Raw genomic sequence first — 10,000 nt, 5'->3', positions numbered from 1 at the left:
CGACAATCTTTGTTGGTGCATTCTGATTTAATTAGCTCGGGGTTCGTCCCAAATAAGGATAAGTGTATGTGGATCCCTAGTCAGTTGCTTCGCTGGCTTGGTTTTCACTGGGATTTTGCTCGGGGCTTGTTGTCTATTCCTGAAGATAAGATATCAGTTCTGCTTGCGTCCATAGGGGAGGTTTCTAGTTCTCGTGTAGTAACTGCCAGGATGCTGGCTCAGGTTACCGGGCGTATCATTTCCTGTATGCTTGTTTTTGGCCATATTTGCAAGATTATGACGAAAGCATTGCATTCTGTTATTGTAGATAGAGCATCTTGGAATGCCGGGGTTTTCTTACTGATGAAGCTATTTCTGAGTTAAATTATTGGTGTGCCAATGCTCGGGCACTTAATTCTAGACCTTTTGTCTATCCAGTTAATGTTCCTCATCACATTGTCTATTCCGACGCTAGTGACGTTGCTTGCGCTTCTTACATTTATGTTGAGGTCGACGGGTTTCTTGTTGCCCACAAGAATTTTGATGATCTTGAAATGAAGCAAAGCTCCACTTGGAGGGAATTGAAGTCTGTTAGTTTTGCGTTGAGAAGTTTTGCTCCCATTTTGCATAATTCCTCTGTTAAGCTTTATACTGATAATAAAGCTGTAGCATTCATTACAGATTCCGGGAGCAATAAGCCACATTTAAATACTATTGCTAAGGATATTTTCTGTTTGTCTTCTGCTCATGGTATTAGGTTGTCAGTGGAATGGATTCCTCGTACGCTTAATCAGAAAGCTGATTATTACAGTAAGATCGTTGATTTTGACGACTGGTGTGTTTCCAACGATTATTTTCGTGCAATAGATTCTCGATGGGGTCCTTTCACTGTAGATTGTTTTGCTAGTTATGCAAATACTAAGTTGCCTAGGTTCTATTCGTGCTTTTACAGTCCCAACACTTTGGGTGTAGATGCTCTTAGTCATAGCTGGCAAGGTGAGAACTGTTGGTTGGTCCCTCCTGTTTGCCTTGTCACTCAAGTTATTGAGCATGTCAAATTATGTAAGTGCGTAGGCGCCCTTGTTGTCCCTTATTGGCCGTCTGCCATTTTTTGGCCATCCATCATTAATGAAGATCGTTCTTTCTGTAGTTATATTGTTGACTTCCTTTACGTTGCTGAAGGGAAGCGAGTTTTTGTTCACGGCGTTAATAAGAATTGTATTTTTGGTTCTGATAATTTTAGTTCGTCTGTCCTTTTCTTGCGTATTAATGGCGCCAATTAAATCTAAGCAATTATTTTTTTTTTTTTTGTGATTTTCATCTGTTGGAATTAAACTGTCTGCCACTTGGCTTTGTGTGTTTATTTGTTTCGCCACTGGGCTTTTTGCACACTTGATTTACTCTGGATGTATTAATGGGGCTAAATAAATCTAAGCAATTAGATTGTATTTTTTGTTTTATCAGCTATTGGAATTTAAGTGTTTGCCATTTGGCTTTGTGTGTTTATTTGTTTTGCCACTGGGCATTTGCACACTTATTTTACTCTGGACGTATTAATGGGGCTAATTAAATCTAAGCAATTAGATTGTATTTTTTGTTTTATCAGTTATTGGAATTTAAGTGTTTGCCACTTGGCTTTGTGTGTTTATTTGTTTTGCCACTGGGTTTTTGCACATTTGATTTACTCTGGACGCCGCGGGTAGTAGCCCTTGTTAGACTAAAAAATTCTTGTTCTATTTTTGTTTTTTCCTGCACAAGGTGATATTGCTTTTGCGCAGATTAGTGCCACCCTACAGAATCCTGAACTCCGAAGACTTGCCAGTTCTCTTCCGGCTCGTGCATTGCAGTCCAAGGCTCCACGCACCATTGATCAGTATTCCAGGTATTTTCAGAAATTCAGAGTCTGGGCATCTTGCTTCCCCGAGATCACGGCTTTGCCTACAAGGCCGTTAGACGTCGCTCTTTACCTAGAGCATCTTATTCGAGGTGATACAAGCTCTTCCGTGCTTCAGTCTGCATCTTGTGGTATTTCGTGGGCTAATAAGCTCTATGGTTTTCCCGATCCTTGTCAAGATCCTCTGGTGAAGAACATTCTCGAGGCTGGTATTCGGATTTCAGCTAAACCAGTAGTTAAAAAGGAGCCAATTACTCCTGAGATGATTTCGTCAATTTGTTTAAAGTATGCCTCGCCATCTGCTAACCTGTCTAGTCTCCGAATTGCAGCTTTATTTGTCACTGCTTATTGTGCATTTTTACGCTTTGACGAGCTAGCTAAGTTGCGCTGTTGTGATGTAAATTTCCAAAATTCGGAGTATGTTAAGATTACTATTGCCAGTAGTAAGACTGACGTATATAGGGATGGTTCTTCAGTTCTTTTGGCCAGGACGGGTACTGTCACTTGTCCTTATACGATACTTTCTCGTTATTTTCATCTTGCTTGTTTGAATTGTAATTCTAGTGACTTTGTATTTCGCAATCTTGTTTATCATAAGTCCACTCTTAGTTATTCTCTGGGTTCACGACCTATATCCTATTCTAGGGCTAGGGAGCTTTTGCTTAATTCTTTAGTTGAACTAGGTTTTCCTAAGTCTAGTTATGGTTTACATAGCTTAAGGTCAGGTGGCGCCTCCGCCGCTGCAAACGCTGGCATCAGCGATCGTTTGTTTAAACGACATGGTCGTTGGAAATCGGATCGTGCCAAGGATGGCTATGTTAAAGATAACATCAATTCTCTTCTTTAAGTTTCTCGTTCCTTAGGTCTATAGTTCTCTTTAAATTGTGCTTTATCTTCGAAATGGGGCAATTTATGTCTGATCAATAAACGAGATGCCCCCTCCTATGACTGGTGTTTTCTTCCTTATACTAAGTTATAAATTATTTTGTTTTCGTTTCACTGCAGAGTGATTAGATAACAAATATAATTTTTCACGTTGTTATTGTAAGATAGTTTTGTGCTGGTATGTAGATTTCGTTGGCATGCAGGTTACATATTTATGCTAAGTAGTTAATATTTAAGGAGTTTGTCCGTTAGGAGTTGTCACTTCGACGGCATCTCCGCTTTTGATCAGTTCATTTCGGAAATTTTGTTTTTAGTTATTTTCAGTGTTTATTACTATCTTAGGGCAATTTATGTCTGATCAATAAACGAGATGCCCCCTCCTATGACTGGTGTTTTCTTCCTTATACTAAGTTATAAATTATTTTGTTTTCGTTTCACTGCAGAGTGATTAGATAACAAATATATCGATTGATCGGGAATTCAACTCATGCCATCAAGGCTGAGGGAAATACACACTCACCTTTTGTGTTGATGAACTCAAACATTCATCTTGTGAAAAGTTCTAGCTTGCAAAATGTTGGGCCTCTACCGATCTCACAGCCAAGAATTCCAGGCGACGACAACTCTCTCCAAGGACTCAATCTTAGTTTCGTGAAGGTAACAGTTCCGACAAAATCCCAGCGACACGTTTTCGATAAATTAAAGCACGAAAGGCCCGCCCCTGAACTTAAGACCGGCACTTTTCATCACCTAAGGCAGAATTACCCTACAAAACTAACAGGTAGAGAAAAAAAATTTGAAGACCACACTCTCTCGGAACAAAAGATGGAAGAAGCCTTGGTCCATGTGAGGTTCGAACTCACGACTTGGCGTTATTAGCACCACGCTCTGCCGGCTGACCTAATGGGCCAGGTCACCTATGATATGATGCGTTCAGAAGGAATTGCAACTTCCAAGATGGCGGGGGGAAAAACCAATCCTTGTTTTCGTGCGATCGAGTTTCATGCGGCAATGTGCAGGGAACATAGATGCGTACGTACAAAAAAGGAAGCTTCTCTGTCAAACGAAATAAATGTTTTCGATTTCATTTTCAAACACGCAATCTAAGCATGGCGCCGTAGCTCAGTTGGTTAGAGCGCCTGTCTAGTAAACAGGAGGTCATGGGTTTAAATCCCATCGGTGCCTTCAGATCAGCGTATCTTATATTGTCATGGTCTGGCTGCACTTTCTTGCAGTTGAGTAACACCATCTCTTTGGAGTCATTTCCTTCCTTGAGAGTTAACGAGTTTTTGAAAAACTGATCGTTCTTCGTTCTTCAATAGAGTTACATACATCATTTTACAGTTGTAGCCAAGTTTCCTAGCCCAAGAAAGGAAGCGAGGCTCCCGGTGAACCTGTTTTGATACAAACCTTTGTGTTTTTCTAATGTTTATGTAGACTAATTGGAATTACAGTAACACAATTTACATGATAAAAGCAGTGAGGTCTGTATCAATACAAGGTCAGCGGCAGCCTCGCAGCCATTCATAGGCTAGGTCACTGAGCAAACAACTGTAAAATGACCTATTGCCGATTGCTGTAATAGATTTTTTGCTTCTGAGGTATTTCGGTTGACTTCAGAATGGTGCAAGAGTGGAGGATCCGGGTATCGATCCCGGTACCTCCCGCATGCGAAGCGGGCGCTCTACCATTTGAGCTCATCCCCCGTTACTATAGCCCATTTATAAGGCACACCAACAACCTTTTAACGAAGACAGGGAAGATTGGTCAGCTCCAAATTGTTTTCAATGCGAGACACATCCAAGATGGTGCTAACCAACAAACTCTACAACCATCGGTACCAAACTTAGAGTCATCCGATTTCTAAACATCTCTAGTGCTTGCTCAGGCTATGATTGCAAGACAAAGTTTCATCAGATGTCAATTATTGATCGGGGATTCAACAAATGCCATCAAGGCTCCTGGAAAAACACACTTACCTTTCGTGTTGATAAGCTAAAAAAGTCTTCTGGAAAACTCTAGCTTGCACAATCTTGGGCCTCTACCGATCTCACAGCCAAGAAGTCATGGTGACGACACCTTTCTCTAAGTACTCAATGTTAGTTAGATGAGGGCTACAACTCCGACAAAACCCCAGTGACACGTTTTCGATAAAGTAAAGCACGAAAGGGCCGCCACTGGACTTAAGACCAGTACTTTTCACCTCTTAAGCGAGAATCATTCCACCAAACCAACAAGTCCAGAAAGAAAATTTCAAGACCAAACTCCCTCGGAACAAAAGATAGAGAAAGACTTGGTCCATGTGAGGTTCGAACTCACGACCTTGGCGTTATTAGCACCACGCTCTGCCGACTGAGCTAACGGACCAGGTTACTCGGTACTCATAGCGTTTTTTGAACAAGCGGTCTTATACGATTTCGTGCTTAAGTGACGATTGTTGTAATAGAATTTAGTCTTTTGAGGCATCTCGGTTAACAAAAGAATGAAAGGGGTAGTTTCTAAAGAAACTGTGATGCTGCGTCGGTGGGGAAGCAGTATACAAAAATTTGGTTTTATCAACGGAGTTGATAATGTAAATTGGCCACCGTACAGAGATTCTATTAGCTTTTAGAATCTCTGTACGGTGGCCAGTTTACATTATCAACACCGTTGATAAAACTCAATTTCGGTTAACAAAAGTGGAGAATCCGGGTATCGATCCCGGTACTTCCCGCATGCAAAGCGGGTGCTCTACCATTTGAGCTAATCCCCCGTTACTATGATCAACTTAAAATGCACTGACCAAGAACCTTCTAAGGAAAAGAGGGAAGATTGGTCAGCTCCAAATTGTTTTTAATGCAAGACATATCCAAGATGGTGCTAACCAACAAACTCTACAATCATCGGTACCAAACTTAGAGTCATCCGATTTCTGAACATCTCTATTGCTTGCTCAGGCTATTATTGCAAGTCAAAGTTTCATCAGATGTCAATTATTGATCGGGGATTCAACAAATGTCGTCAAGGCTCCTGGAAAATCACACTTACCTTTCGTGTTGAACCCTTAACGAAAAGAGGGAAGATTGGTCATCTTCAAATTGTTTTTAATGCAAGACAGATCTAAGATGGTGCAAAAGAACAAACCCTGTAACCACCTGTGCCAAACTTAGAGTCGTCCGCTTTCTGAACATCTCTGGTGGTTATTCATGCCATCATTGCAAGTCAAGGTTTTATCAATATATCGATTGATCGGGAATTCAACAAATGCCATCAAGGCTGAGGGAAATACACACTCACCTTTTGTGTTGATGAACTCAAACATTCATCTTGTGAAAAGTTCTAGCTTGCAAAATGTTGGGCCTCTACCGATCTCACAGCCAAGGATTCCAGGCGACGACAACTCTCTCCAAGGACTCAATCTTAGTTTCGTGAAAGTAACAGCTCCGACAAAATCCCAGCGACACGTTTTCGATAAATTAAAGCACGAAAGGGCTTCCCCTGAACTTAAGACCGGCACTTTTTATTACCTAAAGCAGAATTACCCTACAAGACTAACAGGTAGAGAAAAAAAATTTGAAGACCACACTCTCTCGGAACAAAAGATGGAAGAAGCCTTGGTCCATGTGAGGCTCGAACTCACGACTTGGTGTTATCATTACCACGCTCTGCCGACTGACCTAACGGGCAAGGTCAAATAGGGCATGATGCGTTTTCTGCTGTAAATTAGAAGGAATTTCAACTTCCAAGATGGCGGGGAGAAAAACGACACCAACCGGCCAATTCTTGTCTTCGTGCGTTCGACTTTCATGCACCAATGTGGAGGGAACATAGATGCGTACGTACAAAAAAAGCTTCTGTGTCAAACGAAATAAATGTTATCGATTTTATTTTCAAACGCGCAATCTAAGCATGGCGCCGTAGCTCAGTTGGTTAGAGCGCCTGTCTAGTAAACAGGAGGTCATGGGTTCAAATCCCATCGGTGCCTTGAGGTCAGTGTATCTTATATTGTCATGGATTGGTTGCACTCTCTTCCAGTTGAGTAACACCATCTCTTTGGAGTGATTTCTTTCCTTGAGAGTTAACGAGTTTTTGAAAAACTGATCGTTCTTCGTTCTTCAATAGAGCATTTTACAGTTGTAGCCACGTTTCCTAGCCCAAGAATGGAAGCGAGGCTACCGGTAAACCTGCTTGGATACAAACATTTGTGCTCTCTTAATGTTAATGTAGAGCAATTGGAATTACAATAACACAATTTACGTGATATAAGCAGTGAGGTCTGTATCAATACAAGGTTAGCGGCAGCCTCGCAGCCATTCATAGCCTAGGTCACTGAGCAAACAACTGTAAAATGACCTATTGCCGATTGCTGTAATAGATTTTTTGCTTCTGAGGTATTTCGGTTGACTTCAGAATGGTGCAAGAGTGGAGGATCCGGGTATCGATCCCGGTACCTCCCGCATGCGAAGCGGGCGCTCTACCATTTGAGCTCATCCCCCGTTACTACAGCTTAATTATAAGGCACACCAACAACCTTTTAGCGAAGACAGGAAAGATTGGTCAGCTCCAAATTGTTTTCAGTGCAAGACATATCCAAGATGGTGGTTACCAACAATGTCTACAACCATCGGTACCAAACTTAGAGTCATCCGATTTTTGAACATCTCTAGTGCTTGCTCAGGCTATTATTGCAAGACAAAGTTTCATCAGATGTCAATTATTGATCGGGGATTCAACAAATGCCGTCAAGGCTCCTGGAAAATCACACTTCCCTTTCGTGTTGATAAACTGAAAAAGTCTTGTGGTAAACTCTAGCTTGCACAATGTTGGGCCTCTACCGATCTCACAGCCAGGAATTCACGGTGACGACACCTTTCTCTAAGTACTCAATGTTAGTTTGATGAGGGTTACAGCTCCGACAAAATCCCAGCGACACGTTTTAGATAAAGTAAAGCACGAAAGGTTCGCCACTGGACTTAAGACCGGTACTTTTCACCTCTTAAGCGAGAATCATTCCACCAAACCAACAACTCTAGAAAGAAAATTTCAAGACCAAACTCCCTCGGAACAAAAGATAGAGAAAGACTTGGTCCATGTGAGGTTCGAACTCACGACCTCGCCGTTATCAGCACGACGCTCTTCCGACTGAGCTATGGACCAGGTTACTCGAAACTCATAGCGTTTTTTGAACAACCGGTCTTATCCGATTTGGTGCTTAAGTGACGATTGTTGTAATAAAATTTAGTCTTTTGAGGCATCTCTGTTAACAAAAGAATGAAAGGGGTAGTTTCTAAAGAAACTGTGATGCTGCGTCGGTGGGGAAGCAGTACACAAAAATTTGGTTTTATCAACGGAGTTGATAATGTAAATTGGCCACCGTACAGAGATTCTATTAGCTTTTAGAATCTCTGTACGGTGGCCAGTTTACATTATCAACACCGTTGATAAAACTCAATTTCGGTTAACAAAAGTGGAGAATCCGGGTATCGATCCCGGTACTTCCCGCATGCAAAGCGGGCGCTCTACCATTTGAGCTAATCCCCCGTTACTATAATCAACTTAAAATGCACTGACCAAGAACCTTTTAAGGAAAAGAGGGAAGATTGGTCAGCTTCAAATTGTTTTTAATGCAAGACAGATCTAAGATGGTGCAAAAGAACAAACCCTGTAACCACCTGTGCCAAACTTAGAGTCGGCCGCTTTCTGAACATCTCTGGTGGTTATTCATGCCATCATTGCAAGTCGAGGTTTTATCAATATATCGATTGATCGGGAATTCAACTCATACCATCGAAGCTGAGGGAAATACACACTCACCTTTTGTTTTGATGAACTCAAACATTCATCTTGTGAAAAGTTCTAGCTTGCAAAATGTTGGGCCTCTACCGATCTCACAGCCAAGAATTTCAGGCGACGACAACTCTCTCCAAGGACTCAATCTTAGTTTCGTGAAGGTAACAGCTCCGACAAAATCCCAGCGACACGTTTTCGATAAATTAAAGCACGAAAGGCCCGCCCCTAAACTTAAGACCGGCACTTTTCATCACCCAAGGCAGAATTACCCTACAAGACTAACAGGTAGAGAAAAAGAATTTGAAGACCACACTCCCTCGGAACAAAAGGTGGAAGAAGCCTTGGTCCATGTGAGGTTCGAACTCAGGACTTGGCGTTATTAGCACCACGCTCTGCCAGCTGACCTAATGGGCCAGGTCACCTATGATATGATGCGTTCAGAAGGAATTTCAACTTCAAAGATGGCGGGGAGAAAAACGACACCAACCGGCCAATTCTTGTTTTCGTGCGATCGAGTTTCATGCGCCAATGTGGAAGGAACATAGATGCGTACGTACAAAAAAGGAAGCTTCTCTGTCAAACGAAATAAATGTTATCGATTTCATTTTCAAATACGCAATCTAAGCATGGCGCCGTAGCTCAGTTGGTTAGAGCGCCTGTCTAGTAAACAGGAGGTCATGGGTTCAAATCCCATCGGTGCCTTGAGATCAGTGTATCTTATATTGTCATGGTCTGGCTGCACTTTCTTGCAGTTGAGTAACACCATCTCTTTGGAGTCATTTCCTTCCTTGAGAGTTAACGAGTTTTTGAAAAACTGATCGTTCTTCGTTCTTCAATAGAGCATTTTACAGTTGTAGCCACGTTTCCTAGCCCAAGAATGGAAGCGAGGCTCCTGGTGAACCTGCTTTGATACAAACATTTGTGCTCTCTTAATGTTAATGTAGAGCAATTGGAATTACAATAACACAATTTACGTGATAAAAGCAGTGAGGTCTGTATCAATACAAGGTTAGCGGCAGCCTCTCAGCCATTCATAGCCTAGGTCACTGAGCAAACAACTGTAAAATGACCTATTGCCGATTGCTGTAATAGATTTTTTGCTTCTGAGGTATTTCGGTTGACTTCAGAATGGTGCAAGAGTGGAGGATCCGGGTATCGATCCCGGTACCTCCCGCATGCGAAGCGGGCGCTCTACCATTTGAGCTAATCCCCCGTTACTATAGCTTAATTATAAGGCACATCAACAACCTTTTAGCGAAGACAGGGAAGATTGGTCAGCTCCAAATTGTTTTCAGTGCAAGACATATCCGAGATGGTGGTTACCAACAATGTCTACAACCATCGGTACCAAACTTAGAGTCATCCGATTTCTGAACATCTCTAGTGCTTGCTCAGGCTATTATTGCAAGACAAAGTTTCATCAGATGTCAATTATTGATCGGGGATTCAACAAATGCCGTCAAGGCTCCTGGA

General features: G+C 41.9%; 7 non-coding genes across 7 annotated transcripts; 3 read left to right on the top strand and 4 right to left on the bottom strand.

Annotated features, from left to right (window-relative positions):
* Positions 1-3,596: 3,596 nt before the first annotated feature.
* On the bottom strand, positions 3,597-3,668 carry Trnai-aau (transfer RNA isoleucine (anticodon AAU)). Its single transcript has one exon. It is a non-coding gene; the product is annotated as a tRNA-Ile (tRNA).
* A 201-nt stretch (positions 3,669-3,869) lies between these two features.
* Trnat-agu (transfer RNA threonine (anticodon AGU)) lies at positions 3,870-3,943 on the top strand. The gene has a single exon. It is a non-coding gene; the product is annotated as a tRNA-Thr (tRNA).
* A 1,109-nt stretch (positions 3,944-5,052) lies between these two features.
* On the bottom strand, positions 5,053-5,125 carry Trnai-aau (transfer RNA isoleucine (anticodon AAU)). Its single transcript has one exon. It is a non-coding gene; the product is annotated as a tRNA-Ile (tRNA).
* A 1,523-nt stretch (positions 5,126-6,648) lies between these two features.
* Positions 6,649-6,722, top strand: Trnat-agu (transfer RNA threonine (anticodon AGU)). The gene has a single exon. It is a non-coding gene; the product is annotated as a tRNA-Thr (tRNA).
* A 1,098-nt stretch (positions 6,723-7,820) lies between these two features.
* Trnai-gau (transfer RNA isoleucine (anticodon GAU)) lies at positions 7,821-7,894 on the bottom strand. Its single transcript has one exon. It is a non-coding gene; the product is annotated as a tRNA-Ile (tRNA).
* Positions 7,895-9,155: 1,261 nt separating this feature from the next.
* Trnat-agu (transfer RNA threonine (anticodon AGU)) lies at positions 9,156-9,229 on the top strand. The gene has a single exon. It is a non-coding gene; the product is annotated as a tRNA-Thr (tRNA).
* A 438-nt stretch (positions 9,230-9,667) lies between these two features.
* On the bottom strand, positions 9,668-9,740 carry Trnaa-cgc (transfer RNA alanine (anticodon CGC)). The gene has a single exon. It is a non-coding gene; the product is annotated as a tRNA-Ala (tRNA).
* Between the last annotated feature and the right edge of the window lie 260 nt (positions 9,741-10,000).

The sequence above is a fragment of the Montipora foliosa genome, chromosome 4, assembly GCF_036669935.1.
Source record: "Montipora foliosa isolate CH-2021 chromosome 4, ASM3666993v2, whole genome shotgun sequence".
Taxonomy (NCBI): Eukaryota; Metazoa; Cnidaria; class Anthozoa; order Scleractinia; family Acroporidae; genus Montipora; species Montipora foliosa.
Note: the sequence above shows the minus strand (reverse complement) of the source record. Positions and strands in the feature narration are given on the sequence as shown.